The following is a 22,146-nucleotide window of genomic DNA, read 5'->3' on the forward strand; positions in this document are numbered from 1 at the left end:
CTATCGCTGGGTCTTGGTGGCGTGGAAATGGTGAATTCTCGCGCGGAAATTGCAGACGAGCACCGGGAACGTCGAGAGAGAATTTTCGATTTCAACGCCCGATCCGCGCGCCATCAACGACTTTCAAACGCGTGCCCTCAGCTTCTGGAAGGGAAAAGTTCCATGGCATCCATGGAATGGAATTCATCACGCCAGCCAAACTATTAATAGATCCAAAACCGACACACTCACAGTCACACACACACACACACACACACATTATTTGCACCTTTTGCTCCGTGGCGCAACTTTCGTTTTGCGGAGTAGCGTGTGTCTGTGTGTGCGTGGTGGTATGGCGGAGCATTCGGATTCGGATTAGCAGGATGCGGCGGCAGTTTGGGTTCGGTGGTTTTGCGGTTCTGGTTAAAACTTTTCTCTGCTCATAATAAATTAAAAAACTATCGCCATGCGGTACGAACGCGGTGAAGCACGAGCACGAGTTTCGCGCGGATTTATGAAATATGCTTATGCGATGCGCGTCGAAGTCTGCTTTCAGCATTCATTTTGAATGCCGAATACTCCAGAACCACAATATGGATGGTTGAGAACAATTATTCTTCTACCCTATTTTCCACACAGGCAATGATGCTTTGGTAAAAATACCATGTCGAAACCAATGCATTCGTCCATTATTAATTCCTTTTCTATCTGTATTTTCCTCGAAATGTTTTTTTCCAGATTACGTTTCCCCGCTGAACATCCAGGAGAACTGTCCGAGAACGCGCATCACGTAGCATGTAAGTTGAGCACATTAAAACTTTCTCGGTAGATCGGCCACCAGCATGAGAGAGAGAGAGAGAGAGAGGGAGAAAGAGCCACGGGGAGTAGCGCGAGCCACAGATCGACCAACATTCATCCAAGCAATAATGATACGGTGCTCATCTTGCTATCGAACAGGAAAGCAGACAGAAAGAAGGTTCCTGTTACCGTTTTCCACAGAACGGCCTACACATAATACCGCGAGGTGGCTGCGGTTCATGGCCCCGACGGCAGGTCGAAGCTCGTTAGGTTATCTGCAGTTTTTTGACCTTCTTCTTCCCTGGGGGGAAGCGAGTCTTAGCCGCCCAGTAGCGCGATACCATGATGGAGCGCAATGCACGAAGAATACGGGATGTGGGAAAATGAGCGAAAATTATCGACCTATTTTCCCACTTTTTTGCTGTTTCATTTTCCCGCGATGACTCGTGCCAGCGCGAGAAGCATCTGGAGTCTCCATGGGTGTTAGTCGTCGTGAGCAATCATTACACTTTTTGTCTAATGCATAATGACATACAGGGATGACGTCGATTGTACGAGGAAGTACGAGGGTGCTCCTTGTGTTAATGATCATCAGTTTCATCGTCCTGTTCAAACAGAACGGAACCTGGTCTATTTGATGAGCGCTTGTTTCTGGATAACTTTTCCGTTCCCATTTTCAACCTTCCCTTCCTGTGCCTACGCCATGGAGGTGGTCAACCTGAAGCCCACGAATTTATTGAAACAGCATTGAAACAGGGAAAAGAATGAGATGAATTTTCTGGGAATACCTACGAGCAATCGAATGGTAATGGTAAAAGAGGTTTTTTGTTAGCTTTCTCGGTAACATTTTCAGGAAATCACAAATCATCTGAGTAGTTTGTTCCAGGATTTTCTCAATTAACGAATGTTATGTGGAAAATATCAGGTTTTCTCATTTTGGTGCCGTCAGAAAATTCCAGGAACTAGAACAGGCTAACTATTAGAATACGTTATTAGTATAAAACACTTTTTACCGTCCTGTTGGATGCTAAGCATTCCTTGACATTTTACTAGCTGGAAATAATTGAAGAGCAATGTGATTTCAAGTTGTTGATATTCAAGCCAAGCAAGCCATGAGTCCCGGAACAAAGCGAACGCAGCCTGCTACTCCTTCTTTAAATCTGCATATACTCACGAGAAATTGTTTTTCTGCATAAAACATCTGACTTGACGTCATTTGGAGTATTCCATTAGCATAACAATCGCTACAGCTGCAGGTAGCGGCAATTAAAAAGGTATTATTTTATTTAATAAAAAAAGTGACAATTCCTGGAACTAGGGCACCGGAACTGGTTTAGGCATCCTAGCAAGCTCTATCACAATTCTTCGCGCGGTACCGATACACCACCACTCCGTGGAGTGGAATTGCAAATAGGATAATGTTTACTTTTCATCACGAAACGAATTCAAGGTGTGCGCACCCTTGTGCCGCTCTCGCTTTTCCTCTCTTCCGGCACTCGCCAGTTCCCCCGGTTTGTACGATTAAAAACAACATCCAATGCGCGCGTAAACCGAGCCGTCCCGCCCGAAACCGTTTGGCGGTGGGCTGCGGTGAAGCGTTGCAGTGACTTAATACGATTAAAACACTCCACACGCGGATTCCGATTCCATCGCCATCAACGGTGCGCTCATTCATTCACTTGCTCGCTCGTTCGTTCGCGTTTCCTGGAAGTCTGTCTCGGTTCGAGCTTTCTCGTCGACTTACTCGCAGCTACTCGTCGATGACGTGCGAACGCGTATGAATATTTAATCCAATTTTAAATCCTACAAACCAACCTCGGAATATATTTCGGGCTCAGCGTGAGGAAATGCCACTGTTGCTGCTGCTGCTGCCGCTGTCCCCGCCCTGGCAACCCGGCTGGGTTGAGGTGCAAATGAGTGCGGCCACGAAACTTAATTTCATCGTAATTGACTTTGGTCTCAATTTTGGTCTCGGCAGACATTCGCGTGATAATTTAGTAGTGATTTGTGAAATGTAGTAACTCGTACAAAATAGTCTCCGCTCCGCATGTATTATTAAGTGGTGCATTTTAGCTTGGAGATTAGCGTTTATGTTGAAGGTACGCTGGACACCTGCTAGTGATGCGTTCCGAGAATCGTTCCCAAGACAAGCCAACCTACAACCTACAACAATTACATTGCACAAAAGCGTCAACATTTACGCCATAATTCAATCCGAATCTGCACTCATTTGGTGTCCAATTTAGCGTTCCAAACCGGCACATTAGCGCCACATTGATTTGACACAAACACTAACCCCGAAACCCTGCAATCGCGTGACGCGTAAAGGCGTGAATGCGTCGTCGTCGTCATCGCGCCATGATTCATACCGCGACGCAATTCCAGATTCCAATTTCATCGCGCTCAGCTGCTACCCATCGTTACTGCCGAGTCAAGCGCTCGCTGGTGCACGATTTTTGATACGGGTGACAGGACATAAAATGCTAAGCCGATGTGCTTCACACCACCCCAAGGACAAGGGCACTGAGGGGACACAGAAAGGGAAATGAAAAAAAAGGAATCAGTAAAAACATCATCATATAATGAAGGCAATTAATTAAGCAAGACAGTCCCTCAGCGGCACATGGTGACGATCAAACTCGGACGCCACCGCCAGCACGCATTTGACTGTCTGGCTCGTTAATCAGTCAACCCGGCAACTTTTGCAGCCTTATCCCTTTGTGGTGAACGCGACGCAAAGCCCAATGAAACGAGGGACTGGTGGTTTGCCGCATAAGCAGGCAGCCGGGCGGACGAGCGCGCGGATTGAAGGATTTATGGTGTGCCCGGAGGCGATAAGCGAAATGAAACACAAAACCACAAGCACTCGGGTGGGGAAGGAGGAGGTGAGTGAGGAAGAGTGTTGCCATTCGTCGAACTTTTTGGGGTTGAACGTTCGGTCGGTCGGTCGGCGTGACAATTGTTAATCATAATTATGAGACCCTCGGTCGAGTGATGGGCCTTCGGATGACAATGTCAAAACGCACCCGTGGTCGGACGGTTCGCGTCAGTCAGTCGCGTGCATGCCAAGCCCCTCTCTATAGTTTGATGACTTCTTCAACCAGCCGGCAAGGCGAGTAGATAACAAAATGGTTGAGCGAGTCAAGGCGAGTTTTCCAGTTCCAATGGACTACCAGTTGATCTCCTATTTCGGTTCTCCGCCTACTGTTCATTCGTCGTTCGAGGAAAAAAATACAATTTCATTGCTTAGGCTTCGCGTATCGGTTGTTGTGATCAGCACGCCAACCAGCACTGGCACTCCTGTAATCGAGCCGATGAGTTTCGCGGTGGCTGATTGACGCCGGTCGGACAGGTGTCCGTCTTCATTTGTCCGTCAAGAGGAGGAGTAGCGTCAAGAGCGATTCGTGGACGGAACGAAACTTTAACAATCAAATTTTATGACTAATTTCAACTTTCCAACGACTGCGACTGGATCAAGTAATTAGAAGAAAGCCCCTTTCTCGAACCACTTCCAGAATGGACCTCAGGCTCAGGTGCCAGATGATCAAGTACCTGGCGTCAATCAGTCCCACCATCCGGTGTCCCGCCAAATGTGTCAAGGGCTCATTGCAGAAGTCAGTTGCAGAGACCCCGACTATTCCGATTTAAAATTACAACTCAAGAGCCACCAACACGCCGTCGCCGGCCTATCGTCAGCCGGAGAGCCGGATTCTGGTGACAAAAGGACTTGGGTTTCGGTTTCGGCATTGGAATAAATTAAATGCTTCCGTCTCATATCTGTCACGCTACTAACTTTGTGAACTTCAAGCCCTCTCTCGCTCTCGAGCACCTGCGCGGAAAGCTCCCGAGAAGCATAAACTATTACACCCCCACTCCTAAAGCTGCAACCCATCGAGCCCATCGAGCCCATCGAGGCAAGTGTCTTGAAGTTTTTGGTTGAGAGGACCGATGAATGCGTGGAACTTTGACGATGGTTCTCGCTCGCTCGCTCGCTCTCCAGATTAAACTACTTCAAAACTGTGCTTCGGTAGCGAACTTTGTCTCCTGCCAAAAAGACAATGAGCCTCCATTCCGCTCCGCACAACCACTCCGGACTGGATGGCGGACGCGGATGGTGTCTGTTTCCCTTCCCGGTGGTGGTTGGCCCCAAAAATTACGCTTCTCGTGAGCCAAGCTCAATCGGAATGCGTTTCTCTCCCTCGTTTCGTGCCGTCCGTTGTTCGCCGAATGACACCGGCTTGGTGATGGCAATTTTCGCCTCCTTCTCCTCCTCCTCCTCCCCTTTGGCAACTTGGAACCATCAAATTTCGTTCAAGGGAAGACGGAGGGGAACAATTTTACGCCGCGATTAAATGGCGAATGATAAGGATGAAAAGTTGGGCACTCGCGGGCCGGCGGTAGTGGTGGTGGTGCTGCTGCTGCTGCTGCTGGTCCGGAAATCGGTTGGAGAAAATTAACTTTAGCTTCAGCGGCACGGCATTTTATGGCAATGTTTCTCCACCGGCGGCTCAGGCGAGAAGTCATAAAGCCAGCGGAGATATGACATATCCCCCCCGAGGGGAGGGCATATTCTTTTTCTGAAGAGTGCATTCTTGAAATAGGAAGTCATAATCTTTGGCTTCGGAGCATATTTTGCTGTACCGGGGTTATTAAACGAAGGAAAAATAGTTGAAGGAATATAGTTATCTAGTACAAAGTACCAGAAGCGTAGCACATGCTAACGGAACAGGATAAGAACTCTCAGAATTGGTGAGCTCCAGAAAAATGCATTGCAAAAAGGGATTCGAGACTGTTTCAAAGCATGTCTCTGTCCGACTCTGCTCCTTCCTGCATTTCTTTTGATTCTCAGAACACTAGGAACTAGGAATGAAAGACCAGCACCCGGGTAGCAGCACCAGCAGCAACGTGCTTGATTTTGCATGGAACTACGCTTTGTGATTTAAGAACATGCTCCTAAATCTCCATCACTAACCAACAGGATGTGTTCCTGTGGCGCTTCATCCGTTTCCTCTTCCACCAAAAAACGGAAGCAAACATTTCCGTTTTCCAGGAAGAAAAGCGAATCCAACACACATCTGCGCTGTGTAGCATGTAAAAACCGCACGCGTGTGTGTGTGTGTGTGGCGCTGGAACTGAAATTGGATGCAAATGCCAGGTACCCTTGGAAGCAAAAGTATTTGCATTTTCTGCATACCAACTCCCCACTCGCTCCCCGGGATAGTGAACAAGGCGAAACAGGTGCGTACGGAGTAGCGCTCTCTAAAGCGCACCGTCCGTCTCGATGGAAGGATGAAGCAGTTTCCCTTCTGATGCCATTCGATGCTCCGCGCACCAGGACCAGCTTCAGTGCAGATGAGCTGACGACCAATTTCGATGAAAGCCTCACACGTAGTTTATCCAAAGCGGCACTTCCGCTCCCGGCCGCTCGCACTGGCACGAGATGATATTTGCTGAGTGCAGCACGCCTGACTTCGTCTTCTCTTTTTGCACTGTTACCAACGGGATCGTGTGGCGTTGGCATCAACGGAATGAAACGATACTCGGATTGTTATCGCAACCGAGCACACAACCCACCAACCGGGGCCTACAGGAACTGTAAACGATCCGTGGAAATCACACGCAATGTGACAGATAGAGCATTTGCTACTCCACCAGGAAAAAACAAAGATGCGAATCACTTAACAACACGGTTTGGCTCATCTAGCACCAAGTTAAATGACCTGTGGCAAAGAGAACTCCCCAGCTGGTAGCTGTCTCTGCTCTACGAGAGACAAATGCAAATGTAAAACGTTGTAGTACACCTACCCGAACGAGCCAGGAGCTGGCAGCTCATTTCATGCCGAACATTAAATATTTACGCGACAGCACAATTCCTTTTGGGAGAAGGAGGAGGGATTTTGTACACCACGACACACCATTTGGTGGTGTGGATGTGGATTTACACCAACCAAACGATGCCAAATGCGAAGACACATCGCTCTGTGTGTGTGTGTGTGTCATCAGGCACTGATAGAAGAAGAAAAAAAGGAAGCTCACTACAAAACGGTTTACAGACAAACATTGGCCTCCCTTGGCCACTCGCAACCTATTCTACGACCTCCGGAGAGTGCTGCTTCGAGTGTTTGCGCGTGGTAAAGGTGTAGGGCTCGATACATTCCCTGCCACAGACATCGACAACGACGACGACAACGACGACGTCGGCGACGGTGAACGAAAGCGATGTCGTTTAGAAAGTTAAATAATCAAACAATGGAAGGGAGAATCTTGAAAATCCAATCTTCTGCTCCACGGGCCCAGTCTGCTGCTGCTGCACGGAGGACGATTCGCAATTGAAAATTCTGTTTCGCAATGGTAGCCCCGTAGTATTTGCTTCCGTTGGTAGAAAAGGAACGTTGAACTCGGGGCCTACGACGTTGACGATCCCACGCGGCAAATCCATACCGCAAACACAAATCGTGAATAAGCATTCGACGAACATGCTGCTGCTGCTACTGCTGCTGAAGATACAGTATCTTTCTCTCTTCTTCTTCTTCTTCTTCTTCTTCTTCTTCTTCTTCTTCAAGCGATATCCATTGTTTCTCCCTTTGCTACTCGTTTGTTCGGCATCGCAGAACGCAGAAAAGCAATAACGTACTACCGCGCTTGCTTGTGTTTGCTACCACCAAAGCATGTGATGAGGGGTTGTTACTGCAATAAGTCTACCCCCTTCCGTCGCCCGCACTCACACTACCACACTGATAGGCCCCATTTGTAGCAGCACCCCCAAAGCCCGAATAAAATTCGACTGGATACTCGTGCAGAGGATTTTTTTTTGTTCCCGTGTTTCGTTCGCTTGCTCCTCGCTCTCTCACTCAAGTGCCCATTCCATTCCATTCCATTACGCGCCTGACTGAGCAACGAGATTTTGATTGCAGAAAGTTCGCCGAATCGAGCCACGCACACACACACACACGCGCATTCCGGATGCTGCTCTGGAGGTGCGCCGCTACTCCGACAGACAGCTGATGTAAGTTACAACGAGACACGGACGCACAACGAACGAACTTGGCATAATTTGTACCTCGGAACGACCGAAGTGAGGGAACGTTTTTGGGGAATGTTTGAATCCGAGGGCCTTTGTTTCGGTTTTTGGGCCGAACACGAAATAGCAATTTCCCCTAAAATATGGAGAATCATTTCTCCAAAATACTCGTACTCGTTACGGTGCCCGAAATTGATGGCCAATGTTTGGCCGCGCATTCGGAGAATCCTTGCGGGGCCTACTGTAAACGCGGACATACCCGTGGCAGGTTTCCATGACAATCACTCCACTCCTGTAAAAATGGGCGCTAGATCGCGAGATCAGAGCATGGCTCATGTCATGGTTCCCGTGTTGATGCTAATCAGTTAATGGAAACAGCGTGCACCGTGGTGCTACAACATCCTTCATCCGTCGTGCAACGCAGGAATGCCCCGATCCCAATAACCGATTGGTTGCGACACAATGGCGTTGCTGGTGTTGTTGCCCACATTTCTACCTGACACATCATGCCATCACAAAGCAAGCCTCGGAACAAACAGACGGGGAACGTTTTCGGTTTGTTTGGTTGCATCGATCGAACTTCCCTGACGTTGTTGATGCAAAGCGAATCGATCGTAAACGAAGTTGGCATCGTCGGCATCCGAAACCACCACCACCACCACCATGGGCATGGGTGAAGCGACATGTGGGCTGTTGGCAGATAAAACATTTTTCATTTCCAGCATCCCATCCCAAGCAACGGGAACGAACACCCCGAAAAACCCCAGACAAAAGGTGTTCGTTAACCTTTGTCCGACTCCGGCCCGGGCACAGACAGAAAACAGCGCCCGGGGGCCATGTTTTCACATTCGAACATAACCGAACCGAACGACAACACACCAAAAAAAAAAAACAACCCCACACCCAGCCAACCGGATGCTGGACTTTGCTGGAAGTTTGATTTTGTCCGTTGATCCGGTTGGCCAGGGTGTGATCAAAACCTCCTACTATACCTTCTCCTCGAGGGATACATGAAAGCGAGCCACAAACAAGTGTTTGTGCCTACCCATTCCCCAAAAACCACACGCTCGAAAAGAAAGAAAAGTGTTTGCTCCCTTTTCGGTGATTGCTGAAAGCGAATGAAGCTATTTATATGAAATTCGTAAATGGCAAACCGGATTAACACGCATTTCGACCGGAAGTTTGAATAGAAAGTCCCCGGAATAGGTCCAGCAAGCACCGAGCGTATTGCGCAACTTGCTCCGTCCGTCCGAAGGAACCGGTTGAATCGGAATGTTACAACCGACTTCCTCTCTTTTCCAGGTATTTACCATTTATGGTGGTACCGCACGGGAGTGCACAAAATGCCCCCACGTGCTTCTCCACAGGGACCACTACTCTAGTTAGCACCACGGACGGCAGTGGTATAGCAGTGGACCCATTTTACACTCCGAGTCTCGTTGGCAACATTTATTTCATTTTCCGAATGAATTGAAGCTGTAGCGTTCCTTCAAACCGGCATCACGAGCGCAGAGCAGGGGTGAGCAGGGCAGTTGCATGTTTAACCGACCATAAAGCGCTTATGCTGCTCGTTAAAACATCGTTGAAGCTGTTTGCGTGGTTTTGCTCTTCAATTTCTTTTCCATCTTTTTTTTCTCTCTCGTTATATTCTGCTAGAGTCCCACAACTGACGAAACGAACGCCATTAAATCAGCTGGTAGCGTGTGGTGTGTTGGCCAGGCCAAACGAAGCTACCTGCTTAAAGGCAGCAGCATCAAATAGCACCAGCCCACGTTTGCCCACGAGGAGGGCCATTTCATCAAACTTTAAGCACAAATACGCTCCTATACACATACAGAACTTTCGTACCATATGCGATGGTTCTCAACACATCGGTAGGGGCCAGCTTAAAACCGTTCTATAGCCCACCTGCTTTCAATTGTTTTCTGGGAAAATTCCGTTCTCACCGATCCGGAACCATCGGTTCCCAAGACAGGGAAGACGGTGGAAGGAGAGCGATACAACAACGGTACACCGGGTTGGGATCCGTCGTGATTAATGATGTGTGATAAACTATCGATTTCCTTTGCTCCCGGGTTCGGTTGGCCTTTTGCCTACCCACGGCACCAGCACCAGGGACTGGTGTTTGGGCAAAAAACCGCTCTTGGAACCCTGCCGGAAGTGTATCGTCATTGGGCTTCTTTCAGGCCATGGCCTAGGAGCACCAAGAAGAACAACAAAAATAACAACAGCAAACCTTAATACTCAGAGGATGAAAAGTTTGAAATGTTTTCGCTAGACGAAAGCAAATTATTTGATGAGCAGCAGCAGTTGTTGTCTGCTGGTAACCAAACTTTATCAAAAAATGCTCATGAATTCTATATTGCAATTTCCACCCGAAACACAATCGGCGTAACATTAATGATCTGCCAACTTTATGACGTCCGACATTACGTGCAGCTACTTACTGCACCTCCACCGAAACTGAGTCAGCTGCTGGCGCAATATTGTGGATGGTGTTGTGTTGCATTTGCAAAACATTAACCACGACGCGCCCAATTCCATGGTAAACATATTTTACCCGGTTACCAAAAACGCCGACAGTACCTTTAGGAACCGTAAACTTGCTCGGCTTCCCTTTGGCCGTCTGCTGGCGGTTTTGCGGAAGGGGCCACAAAGCCGCACCATCGGATTGCAGCTCCACGGTTCGTTCGCCGCAAAAAAAAAACAAGCACACCGGTAGCACCTGTGAACACCGAGTAGGGTCTGGCCCTGTCTTGTTTATGACAAATGCTTCATCCAGGGTGCCGCGTACCGATGATCCTTACGCTTGCTCAAAGCGGCGGACGAATGGAAATTAAATTTGCATTTTTATCGCAACTAAAACGATTTTTATGAAGCTTTTAAGCAGTCGGTCCCCGGGTGCGGCAGCAGCAGTGGCAGCAGTGAAGTCTGGCTCGAGCAACGCTTCTTTGTTTGTGTGGACCACGTGGCGTTCGCCATCGTCCTCGTCGTTGCCGTCGTCGATGTCCTGCTGCTGCTGCTGCAGGATGTTTTAACAGCGAAATCGTCTTTTGCACCACCACTAGGGCATCCATAAAGCACAGAGGTGGAGTGAAGTGAGGGCAGGTCATGGAGGGCGGGGTGTTGAAACAAGGTCATCATACGACCCACGGTCCCTTCCCTTCCGAGAGAGCGAAATCGCCGCAGGAATGAGGACACGAATGTCAATCACGAAGCAGGATGGAAAGAGATGAAAAAGAGAAATAAAAGAGAGAAAGAGGGTCGGGGGACATTTTTTATGCGAAAAAAAATTACAAAATTACATCAAGTCACTCGCCAACAGAGAAGAGAGCGAGCGCGAGGCTTGTTAATACAGGACGAATGGACGGACGGACGGATCGGACCAGCCACTACTCGGCCAGCAAGCCAGCCAGCCAGCCAGCCAACCAACCGGGATGGTGTGGTCATTGTGCAGCGTGGTTAGCACACGATAAGAGAAAGACCACCACCCACTTGCCACCCCTTGACCGATGGTTGGTGGGTGGTAATAACGAGTAAATGAAATCAGTTTCGAGCCACCTTGCCCGTTAACGGACCACGCGCACAAACACACACAGTGGTTGTGGCTAGTGGTCGCTTGGTCGCTGACAGTTACAACGTTCTGTTTATGCGAGCGCGAGCACTACTGACTGATACATACAACCGCGGGGTGCACCCCCGGAACATGGTCAACAGACTCTCGGTTCGCTGGCACTGCGCTGGTTAGACAAATGTTTAGATTAGCATGTTCAGCGACGTGCTCATTGTTGCTGACAGCACAGAAACGACAGCAACAACAGCGCAGACCGTTGAGCAGCAGCAGCAGCAGCAGTACCGGTGCTCACGTGCCTCAAAGGCGATGGTTTTGGAGGCTCCGTGCAGCCACAAACTCGTGACCAAATTGTTACCAAATGGCACGAGACTCATTTACTACGTCATCACGAAGCAGTCATGGAAAGGCAATTAGGGATTTAAGTTAAATGGCGCAACGTGAAAGAGACTCTCAGTTGGTGCACGAAACCAAAGAAACCTGTACCTTTACCTGGCCGCCATTGTCGAATGATAATGAGAAACAGCCGGGAGGAGTCGCGAACACGATACGATTGGGAATGCCGTCCTGAATCGTCCTTGTCGTCTATCAATTACTGGTCCTGCCCGCGAGAGTGCGTGCTGATGTGCACAGGTATTAGTCAAGCCGGTCGTAGCCGATAAGAGGATACCAGGGAAAATTGCCAAACTAGCGAGCAGCAGCAGCAGCAGCAACTCACGTACAACATTGTAACAAAGTTCGAGGCGAGAGATATAGGAACCGAAGGAGAAGAACAAAGAACACCTCGAGCACACGGCACGGAGTAATGGGCTTTCTTCGCGCGAGGGAATTATGCAAAAAGTAGGCCCTGCCTTCCCCGCCGCACTCCAGCTCGCATCGAGCATTAATAATTCATCGCGCTCTATCAAGCGGCTTACATGATGCATAAAATTAAGCTGTATCAATTTCGTGGTTGGCACAAGATTTATGGTCACCACCCCGCCCGAAATACTCCGTACCGCGCTTGGCCAACCTCTCATCCTCCTGCCGACCACATGCCACAAGCCGTTTCCGAATATCATTCCACCCCCCGTGGGGTACGATCTCGCCAAACAAAAGTCGCGTTTTCAATCAGCGTGCACACACACACACACGCCACGCCATTGAGATGCTTGCGAAAGGGGAAGGAGGTAAGCACGTGTTTTACCGACGATTAATTATGCAAATCTATCTTGATGCAGGGGGGACAGGACGGTAGGATCGTTACCGTAAGACGGAACAACCACGAGGCAATCCAATGAGTCATGCTTCCATTCACGGCCACTAGGTTGCGAGCTTGCGAGAATCAATCAAACAAGTCGAATACGAACAGACACGGGCAGACACGGGCATCTCGTCAGATGATTGGTGGTGATCGTGATGGTCCGGAACTGTCACAGTAAATGGGGCACCGAAGCGGAGGATCCTTTTTCGGGCACCACGAGGACCACGAGGTGGAGGAAATTAACTTGTCTCGTCGTCGTCGTCGTCGTCGCAACGGCCTCCGTTATACGATGATTGGAAGGAGAAAATTAATATCCCGATTTCTCCAAGTTCGACTTGACATCAGTTGCGCCCTCAAGATAAATAGAAATCGAAGCCGGATCGCAATCCTAGTGAGTGGAGGGGTTTCTCGTGTGTGTATATATGTGCGTGTGTGTGGTAGTCGAGACTATTTGTCGTGTGTGTGTGCGTGTGTGTGTGTGTGACGGCCATTACAGAGCACGCAGGCTCTGCGCTAGATGCGAGACTCAGTCGAGATGGCTGATTGAGACAAGTTTACCAAACGCCGGCCGGAGTTGGAGTTCGTTTGAACGAACGACGGCAATAATGATGGCCGAATAGCTTTGGGTCTCGATTCAATCCAACGCAGTCATGCGTTGAGCTGAGGAGCGCTCGAAGCGTTTGTCTTATTGTGTTGACTCACGTTTGATATCGCTTCCTCATCGCCATGAGCAATGCTCACGCACGCAAGTGACAAACAACAAACACACACACACAAGCGATAGATCGTGGGGCACAATTTGGAAATGCGATGATTTCATGGTATTATGCGATTGAATGGGAAGGCAATGTTGTGCAAATGAATCAACGAGATTGGTTGGATTTGAAAAGGTACGGCATAATGGTTAAATTTAAAGCAAAACAAATCTACAAATCCCAGTCTGGAAGGCTCTTGACGTCTTTCACAAAATCGGAAAACTTGATCTAGAAGCCTGCATCTGTTAAGAGGGGCCTTGACAGGGCCTTTTGCTTGTCATTTAGTTTCAAGGATCCAAGGAAGCCAACATAATAAACCATTCCTAGAATTCCCATCTGGTGCTTTCTCGCCTTCTGTCTCACTCTGCCACTCGGCTGAATGCAACTCACACTTACACACAGACAAACAGACATTGAACCCGCCCACAGCCACTCGTCGACAAGCAAGTCGGCCAGGGAAGAGCCGACTGAAATAGCGTCGGCGGTCGGTAATGGGAGGTTATGTAATTGGGATCCTTTGGACAGCAATGGGAACCACGGCAGAGGGGCCTGTACTCCCCAGTGGCAAAGCACAACATCATGATGTCACACGATACACGAAATGGCAATCGATAGCAAACGATTTCGATCTAAAATTACATTGATACCACTTGCTTCACTTCTCCGGGGGAGCACCTTTCTTGCCTGCCTTTCCTGCTGCTGTTCTGCACATGTGTGTGTGTGTGAGTGTGTATGAGTGTGTCTCGGAGGAATTTTTAATTAACTGGTAGGATTCTCCGCTTCCCGGAGTTCTCTTCTGGGAGACATACATGGAGGGTATGGTTGGAGCTTTGTGTTGAGTAAAAATTAATTTTCCAATCACAGCTACCACTGATTGTGGTGTCAGTGAGGGGAAGCTTCTTAGTAGTTGTCCCAAGCACCAGCAACCCTGAGTTTCATTCGAATGTGTCCTTTGGAAAAGAGCTACCGAGAAGAAGAGGAATCAAATTCGTCATCAAAAAAAGGTCATCGAGGCATTCAGTTCCGCACCACGAGTGTGTTAATTCGTGGACACAGCAAATAAATGCATCGAGAACATATTATCATGTTGGATCATGGTGTCTCTCCCCGTATCTACCCGTGGCATCTACACAGGGGCCAATTCGTTCAACGGAGCACGGAGAAAGCGAGAGAGAAAGAGATGGAGAGAGTGGTAAATCCAATGAATAAATTATGCCAGTAATTAAGGTGTTTGGCGACTTACGGCCCCACCGTGTCATGTGTGTGTGTGTGTGTGTGTGTGTGTGTGTGTGTGTGTTTCTGTGAGTGTATGGGATCAGGTAGAGCCGAGATTCAGCAAATGGGATCACACCTGCTTCACGCGCTTCGGTTCACTTCATCCACGGAAGCTTTCGGTCGTTCCTCTCTCTTTCTCTCTCTCTCTCTCTCTCTCTCTCTCTCTCTCTCTCTTTTACTGGAAAGAACGAGAGGATCAACGAGGATTGTGTCAGAATCTGGTGCAGACTTTTGCTGTTTGCTGGCGCCATGTTTGGACGGTCGTTGGGGGTCAAAACCATTTTCATTAGTGGCCACTACCCATTAACCTATTTGCAAAACTCGTAACCACCGCCACCATCACCACCAGGACAGTAGCGAGCAGACAAACCACTGTGATGTAACACTCGCTTCACTTTTTTCTCTCTCTCTTCCTCCTGCGCCCCTCTTCTATACACTAAGTGAGAATGGGAAAGTCCAAAGAAAAATGCCGCTTTTATTGTGCACAAACGACAAAGTGATGTGAGTGAACCGGCGACGAGGTGGACTAAGCCATCCCAGGAAAGCCATCGAGACACTAACTCACGCCGAATGCGCGCTACTGAGTGAGGGCACAATTACCATCTCACGGAGGCCCGCTCGGTCATGGAATGGATCTCGCCCAGACGTGGTCTCTCCCATTTTGGCCTCTCGCGCGTGCACACGCACACACACACCTCGTAACGAACCATCCAAGCGGGGATGGAAGCGGTGAGGAAGTGATTTCCTTTCCCGGCAAATGGACCATAGCCTCTGGACGATGGCCGTCCTGGGTAGCCGAAAATTGCTCGTTCGATTTGCTACGCCTGCCTCATGCCCCCGGGGGGGCCGGGTTGGGATGTTAATTTTTAATAAATCCTCACCACGAAAACCTGGTCCTGGTTGATTTTGGGAAAAGCACGAGGGATGCCACCGAGAAAACCACCGAGTTTTCTTCGGTTCGCTAATGAAATCGTTCATTTCAGCGGCACGTAGGGTGTGTGTGTGTGTGTAAGTCTTTTCGTGTTGGTGGTTAGTAGATAAATTAGCTTCACTTATTTATGGCCAACACCGGGTAATGCATCTGATCTTCTTCAAACTTTCACCTCGGTGGCTAAGCAATGGAGGCGCCTGGTCAGTCGGTAATGGAGGCGCCTGGTTACCGTTGCTTTTTTTCTACGATTTTTCCACGCATCACGCGGTCTGGGGTGTGCTGTGAGCATGAAGTTCATGGACACATTAAGTGCGATTTATGTTCTTATTAATAAGCATTACATAAACAAATCATCAACCTCTTTAACAATAATATACCCTCACAAACCGTTGCTGACGATGTAAATCATGAATGGAAAAACTTTCATTGAAGCTTACAGAAATGAATTTCCTCACCACAACGCCAAACACCAAAAAGGTTGTCTGCAATCGGTATCGTCATTCGAAACACATTAACCACAGCGACCGGTTTGTGACAAAAAAAAAATCCCCCCCGGAAAATGGTCTGCTTTCAACGATACTTTTAACATTTCCGCCTCAACACCGAGATACCGACCATACCGACGCCAGGGACGGGCATACCAGGACAACATTCCGGGACAACAATTGCGTGAGTGGCATAAGTATAAGCGGGCAGCCCTGTTACGAACAATGGAATTGCACTGAAAAAGAGAGAAAGAGAGAGAGAGAGCAACAGAGACGACAGAGCACGACACCTGGTGCAATGGTTTTTCCGCTTGGTTCGCCGGCGAATGTCTGGTGTTCCGGTGTTCTACTTCGATTCTGGACCACCCTATGCGTCCGCTACAGATCACTGTGTGTGTGAATGAGCGCGCACACGGTAATGTTATTTATGTTTCACTTAATGTGATCAAGGTATGCGGGATGTCGCCTGTGGCTGCCATCACCGGAAGAAAGGAAAAAGCAAAAACGCGGAAACGAAAAGAGGGACAAAGTATCAACCTCTTAAAGCGTGACGCAAGATGCCCACCATAATGGTGAGGGTGTCTACCCACACTCCACCTGTGCTTCCATCATGGTTTAGAGTTTCATTTCAAGCAGCAACCTTCCCCCGGGGGGGAACTCGTTGCTGCTGTTGCTTATCGGTCCGGAGTGTTATTCTTCAATTCCGTCGTTGCGCCAAGTGCGCCATCCCATTCATTCTTTCCTTCAAACGGACTTCCCTTGATAACGTGACGTGGGAGAGCAGGAAGACGATGCAAAACCATGTAACGACCCCTGACGTAAAGATAACCTGAACCTTGGCCAGGTCTCTCCGCTCCTTCACGTCCGGTCTTCCGGTGGATATAAGAACAATAACAAATGCTCTCGTGGCAGGGCAACGACGCGGTTACCGTCGGGGGCCTCACTAAACCTGTCAAACACGTTAAGGAGCTTTTGGGCGAGAGCAGAAATTAGATCCTTCCTCCAAGGTCCACGAGTCCAAGGGTGCGAATGCGAATGCCATAAATGCGCGGCCGCACCTCGAGCTCAAGTGGGAACCCCGGGAACACCTTCACGGTAACACCAACGGCGGCCTGCGCGGCGCTTGCTCCTGCATCCCGGGGCCTCGCACCGAAGGAAACATAAAAACAAAATAGGAATCTGGCACTTGGCCCACTCCCGGAGCCGGAGCACACGCGTCGGTCTTTAGTGGGAAAATATTATTTTGGGACCACCTTCAGGGGCGGACCACCACCACTGCCTCTCTTGAAGTCCCGACCGTCCGGCCACTCACTCACGGGTTTCGTGACGCTTTTTACGACGCAGGAACGCCAAAATCGAAGGCCGAAGGGCAGCCTAACCAGGCCAACAACAAGTAATGGCACAATCTTTGCAGCAGGTTCCTTGGCTAAAAGAAATGAAAAACCTTCCGGCCGGAAACGGAAGCAAAAACATGGCGACCAACCACCACCTAGCCTAACCGCACAGATGCCCGGAGATGCTGCTGCCGCTGGCCAAAAATAAATTTATTTTCATCTAAACGAACGACATGCTCGTAAATTTTATCCAAAGCAATTCATTTCCGGACATTTTTGTGTTTTTTTTTTGTTCGGTCGGTCGTGCGTTACAACGCAGCACCGCGAAAGGCTACGGACCGGAGGATAAAAAGAATAAGACAGTGCCTCAGGCTTTGATTTCTTCCCGATTTACCTCTTCACATTTTTTTTTGGGGCATTTTTGCGATTCCGTTTGCACTTCCTCTACGCTGGTCCCTTTTTTTTGGGCTCTCAACGTGTAGGTGCATCCGGTGAACGTTCAAAGCCACTGAACCGATGCACACGTGTACTGCTCGTTCCGCCATTCGGAAACCGCGATTGCCACGGGACACTTGTGTCTTTCTTCCTTGTTTCTTCCCATTTTTTTCCTGTCCGCATTTCTGAGTTTTATTGGTCGTTTGGCCACTTTTGGGACCAGAGAATTGTTGTTTTTTTTGGGGGGTTTTGCTGTTGTTGGCAGGCGCCATCGCGCTGATAAATGTACGCTGGAACCGTTCTCGCAGCGATGAGGATACTTACGCAAAATAAGTTAATTTACTGAGGCCAATGAGCGCGTGGTGGTGTGTAATGTAATATTTGTTTCTTTGTAACGGTTGCTCAGTGGATGTGGGATGACAATAGTATCAGATGTAAACGAGATAATGTTGTTCGTTTAATAACTAACTAAGCTGTTGACTTCGCTATTTGCAAAAATAACAAGACGACGCGATGGATGACGAAGAAAGGAATATAAATCGGAAGACAATGTTGAAAAAGCACAAAAGAATTTGTTGTTTTAGTGAATTCACAGAAATGGCTGAAAGTATAGCTCTAATTTACCTACTTAATAGTATTAAGGTATCGAATGGGTTTCACTCTCGCAGTTGAATTCTCATCCTATCCTATAACTAACTATCTATTATGCGATAGAAAGTGAACCATTAATTATGGTCGTTGTGACTTCACTTAACAGGGATCAAACAGTGACCATAAAAGACTCCGAGACCAAAATGATCAGCATAAACCATAAATTATTCGCTTGAAAATTCCCCAAAATTTCGTTTTCGTTGGCAAAATCTAATAGCTGCCAATGGAAATTATCAGCAACAAAATGCAATCAGTCATTTTCGTCAAAGTTCGCTTAACCCTGCTCCATCGTGATACAAACACCTGATGGCCACGCCGAGAAACATCTGTACCCGGGGACGTCATGATGTCTGCTTCAAGTTAAAGCAAATACCCAAGCTGCTGGAATCTGAGAAATCGAAAAGTTTTTAACAAGCCGGGGAACAATCTCGCCGCTCGGATCAGATCTAATGAAGAACCATTTACTTTGCAAACACAAAGTTACAGCGCATACAATGGAAGCATCCGTCACCGAACGCAATTCAACGAATTCCTTGAATCTTCCCTAAGTCGTATTTTCTTCAACGCTTCCTCGCTCTTCTTGCTCTCTCGCTCTCTCTCTCGCGCGCGTACTCTGTCTCTTATCGTCAAACCACTCCATTCAAGTATTTCAAAAGGTCACATTTCGGAGAAACCTGATTTGTGTTTTATGTCTTCTCCTTCTCAACCTCCAGTGGGCCGGACACGAGTGTTCGTTCTTATCTTTGGTCGTCAGCAAGTCAACCCTTTTTCGCTTCAAACCATCAACCCGTTCCCTCCCTTCTGCCTCCCTCCCTGCGGACGCCCATTTAAGGGATCATTTTGAAAGGTTCTTAGAATGAAACATGATTTTCGCTCGAGTGAGTCCGCCTTCGGTACTGTCGGTCGGTCTCTCGAGTCTCCGTGGTCCGCGTACGGCCTCTCATTCATATGCAGAAACCAACCAGCCACCCTTCCCCGATACCGACCATTGTTTCAGAGTGGGGCGCCAGCATCGCTAAAAATGGTCACCATTTTTCGTGGTATTTTCGGTGACATTTTGCTGAATCCAAGTATGACAACTCGGACCGGGGATATTGAAGAAGCGCATCGAGCCAAAGGTCAAAGTGCAGATCGGTCGAGGTTGACAAAGCGAATGGAGTGGCCTCTCACTTCTTCCTACTTAAAACCGTGCACGGAGCTGCTATACAATCCTCGATATTTAAAAAAATTGGAAATCCGATACTGACGACCACAAACCACGGTGTTTCCACCAAAATCCACCAGCAGGTGCATCACACGGATTTTCTCTTGTTTTTCCTCCTCCTCCTCCCTCAGGACATCATCAGCAATCGCGTGGCGTATGGTACGCATTAAAAACGGATTATTACTTCACCGGAGGGTGCCCCGCATACACACACACACACACACACACACACACACACACACACACACACACACACACACACACACACACACACACACACACACACACACACACACACATACGCAGAACAGCCAACGATCGGTAACCGTTCGGTTGACATCTGGTGCCCCGATTGCTGGTGGTCATTTCGGTAATCGAACACCTCGCAAAATGCCCTCACCGGCCGCGCCCCCCCCCCCCCTCCCCGTGTCCGTTGATTAATTGAAATTAATTTACTGACCCACGACCCCTTCTCGCGGCTGGGACTACCGCTACTATCATGAGTTGATTCATATTTTAAGCGATTTTTAATCCTTCACGCACTTACGCACTCGTCGCACATTTAGCATAAAATTAAATAAAACACACTTGAAATGCGACACTCCCTCCCCTCCATCTGCATCTCCCTCTCCACTCTCTCGCTGTCTACCTCATCGGTTTGATAATCGAAAATGATACGCAGTTTGTGCGGACACCGATCCGTCCCCGCCCCGTGTGTGTGTGTGTGGGCCGTGGGGTGTTTGCGGGATTAAAAATGCATCCCTGACCGCTGGAGGGGCGCGCTCTGTGCGGTCGCTGCACTTATGCTGCAGTCTGCATCTGCCGTTCTGCCCGCTCGCTCCAGGGGACTTAAACAAACAACCAACTGTGGTCGGCAGCACCAATCGGGCACTCGTTTGTTTGTAGACGCATTATCAATAAATGGCCTCATCGGACCATACATCGGACCGTGTATGAGGAGGAGGACGCGAGAGACGCGAGATGGTTGGGCTGTCTGGTCACAGCGCGATGCTGCTGCTGCTGCTGCCACGTGACATCACCAAGGGAACAACCGCACCAAAAATCACGGCATGCCATTCGTTCGTGCAATCTAACGCGCTCTTGCTTCTCTTCTCTCTCTCTCTCTCTCTCTCTCTCTCTCTCTCTCTCTCTCTCTCTCTCTCTTTCTCTCTCTCTCTCTCTTTCTCTCACTGCCTGTCGCTGTTGCGAGACATTAAATGGACGAGTTAATTTAAATCACTGCCGCATTTACGACACACACACACACGCGCGCGCGCTTATTGCTGCACAGCTTTGATTGCCCGGAACCCGCGCAACCCGCGATCAGCACACTCACCAGCCACCAGCCATGCTGCCGCACTCGCTTCGTTTGATTTTTTTTTGTGTGACAGACGATTTTTCGCCAATTTGGCCAATTGGTGACTCCGGTGACGTTTTTACTGACGCCAGTGACCAGACATCGTCTGGACTGTTGCGTGCCGCCATGTTCACCAGATTGCTTCGATTGTCTTGAAGCGACAGCTGAGCGACGGTCACGTTCCTAGTGTGGCGCCAGCACACTACGACTGTCAATCCAAATCCATCAAACCGCATCCAGAAGGATTTCCGTTTTCTTTCTTCCATTGCTCGGAGATATTATAATGGCCAGCATTTACTCCGAAGCCAGCGAAGTGTGTTTTTAGGGGCCACCTCCCACATTTATGCTCCCTGCTATTCACTCTGATTGATTTGGCTCTGATTGATGCAGACCAGTCTGTTTGTTGACTCTCGTTAAACGTTCGCACGAATGAGGGGAATTAAAGGGATTTTTTATGTCGATTTGTCTTACATCGAACGTTGAGTAGGTTCGAGAGGTTTGTATACCTCCTGCTGGTTTATTAAGCAAACGATTAGGCAGCTACAGTCGCTTGTGCATGATTCTACCCCAGCAACAGCAGCCGCTATCAGCGAAGGACTCCCATTTTTTCGATTCCAAATTCAATCAAACTCATACTCCCGACGGCTGCATACCGCGAGCCACAACCACAGCAGCTGTGGTTTGGAGTGAAATGGAAAACAAAAAAAGAATAAAAAAGCACACCAAATACCATCCGCATAAATGGTCTCTCGTGCTCGGGGGGGGCCGTACGACGTAGAACCTGGCAGCCATCGACCCTCGTTACAGCATTCCCGCTAGCGCCGAACGGTAACGTAATATTCCATGACGGATGATTATGACGCAGAACGGTCTCCATTTGGAGGGAGCGCGAGATCAAGCGGCCGGAGTGGCTCGAGCCTCCTTCACCCAAAATTGGCGCACTGTTTCCTCTCTCCCCCTCCCCCCCACCCCTCTCCATCTGCCACTCGGGAGAAAATTGGATTCCAATGTCGACACGGTGCCCCCGATGGCGCAACGGGGCCTGCTACACTGCTTGGGCTGCTTTGCAAACCACCGACCGTAGCGAAACGTTTGCAACATATGATT

General features: G+C 48.8%; 1 long non-coding RNA gene across 1 annotated transcript in view; it reads left to right on the forward strand.

Moving 5' to 3' along the window:
• The window catches only part of LOC125955334 (uncharacterized), a 62,537-nt gene that overhangs the window by 34,680 nt on the left and 5,711 nt on the right, over window positions 1-22,146 (forward strand). Inside the window, exon 3 of the long non-coding RNA XR_007469096.1 lies at window positions 718-776. This is a non-coding gene — a long non-coding RNA (uncharacterized LOC125955334). The remainder of the gene's footprint in view (window positions 1-717; window positions 777-22,146) is intronic.

This window comes from Anopheles darlingi, chromosome 3 (genome assembly GCF_943734745.1).
Source record: "Anopheles darlingi chromosome 3, idAnoDarlMG_H_01, whole genome shotgun sequence".
Taxonomy (NCBI): Eukaryota; Metazoa; Arthropoda; class Insecta; order Diptera; family Culicidae; genus Anopheles; species Anopheles darlingi.